The sequence below is a fragment of the Nannospalax galili genome, unplaced genomic scaffold (genome assembly GCF_000622305.1).
Source record: "Nannospalax galili isolate Female #2095 unplaced genomic scaffold, S.galili_v1.0 scaffold1077, whole genome shotgun sequence".
Taxonomy (NCBI): domain Eukaryota; kingdom Metazoa; phylum Chordata; class Mammalia; order Rodentia; family Spalacidae; genus Nannospalax; species Nannospalax galili.
Genome location: NW_008340429.1, coordinates 981,457 through 983,555, shown reverse-complemented (window position 1 = coordinate 983,555; position 2,099 = coordinate 981,457).

Below are 2,099 nucleotides of genomic sequence, written 5' to 3'. Positions count from 1 at the left end.
ACCCACAGTGGGCTGGGCCCTCCCACATCACTCATCAAGAAGATGCCCCTCAGACATGGCCACAGGCCAGTCCAATAGAGGCAATTCCCTGATTGAGGCTCCCTCAACCCAGGTGTGTCAAGTTGACACTAAAGCTATCCAGCACAGTACACTAACCAGCTGGGTTCTGTTGTCATTTAGTGTACCCAAAAATTTTAATATTTGTATCTTTTAAAAATTATTTTTATTTATTCATTGACATAGTAACACTTTTATAGTGTTTTGATTGTTTTCATCCTATGCTCTTTTCTTACCTTCCTTCTCTCTCTGGAATGATTTTTCTTCCCAACAAATCCCCCTCTTTTATGTCTTTTAAAAATATAACCCAATGAGTTTAGTTAGGTTTGCTTGTGTGTGCATGTGTGTGGCATTATTTACTGGATTGTGGACAACTTAGCAGTGGCTATACTCCTGAAGAAAGATTGGCACTCCTCCACCAGTTATTAACTTCCAATAGCTCCTCAGCTAGAAGTAGGGCCTCATGCACCTCTCCCCCATCCATGCTGGAATGTTGATAGACTTGATCTTGTGCAGGCAATCACAGATGAAGTGATTTCATGTCAGCCCCCTTCCTATTCTCTTCCTGCTTCTACTTTAACATTGTTTTTCAATTCCACATTTGGAAGAAGATATACAATAGTATTTAGATTTCTGAATCTGGCTTATATCACTTCACATGAAGATTTCCACTTTCAACCACTTTCCTACAAACAGCATACCATTTTTTTTGTCTTTTTGAGACAGGGTCTCCCTGTAGCCCCAGCTGTCCTGGAACTCACTATGTAGACCAGGCTGGCCTCGAACTCACAGAGATCCGCCTGCCTCTGCCTCCCAAGTGCTGGGATTAAAGGTGTGTACCACCACGCCCAGCTAGCATACCATTTTTATGACTAAATAATATTCCTTCACATGCACATGTGTACATGTATGCACACACACACACACAAAACAAATCACATTTTTGTGTGTGTGCAGGTGGACATCTGTCCAGACCCATGAGTCCATGTCTTCACATGCATATGAAGGCTAGATGACAACTTCACCTATCATTCCTCAAGTACTATCCATCTTTTTTTCTTGAGGCTGGGTCTTTCATTGGGGTAAAACTCACCAATAGGCTAGGTTGGCTAGTCAGCAAACCACAGAAATCCACCTGTCTCTCAGACTCCTCAGTGCTGGGATTACAGTCTCACACCATCACACTCAGCTTTTTTTTCCACAAAGGTTCTGGGTGATCAAACTCAGGTCCTTGTGCTTGCAAGGCAAGCCCTCTACCTATTGAGATATCACCCCAGGCCTCCTTTATTTGAAGTTCAAGCACATTTATTAGATTTTGAGAAAAAAACAAATAAGACAGGCAGGCTGTAAATCTTGGCATCTGCTTGGAGGAGGGAGATGGAGAAGAGGAAGAAATATAGTCATGCCTTTTGACTTGGGGTCCATGGAAGCAGGCAGATTTAGTAAAGGATGTCTGTGAGCAACTCTCTTGGAGAGTGTTCAGAGAAGGCTCTGGGTGTCAGGGCAAGCATGCTTAGGATTTTGGCTGGTATTTAAAGAAGATAGAGAAATGTAAATAAGGAAAAGTTAAGCCTTCTGAGTTAGATCTCAGAAAAGCAGGTAAGCTTGGCAATGAAGGTCTGCAAGCAACTGCATCAAGGGTGAGGCTTCTAGGAGGTTTAAGTACATTATCTCATTAAGAGAAAAATTATTCCTCCAATCTCCTTAACATGTTCAGGTGTATCAACTTTGCTGAGGGGTAGTCTCCTGACCAGATGACTGGCGAGCCCAGTTAAAGAATAGAACAACAGTGTGGAATGTTAGAATCTTTGGGGGTAGTTTAAAATGTCCTCTCTCTGCTAGGGGCCAAATTCAGATTTTATTCTTTTGACCAGGAGGAGGCTTTCTCTTAATAAACAAAACTCTGCTACTGTTTTCCTTTCATAAAATATTTTAAATATTAAGGAAAGGCAATTGTGATACTTTCTTATGCATTACCAAGGAAATAGGAAGTGGGGTCCAAAGCTGATTATGAAGGAGGGGCCCATCCTCAGTGACCTTCA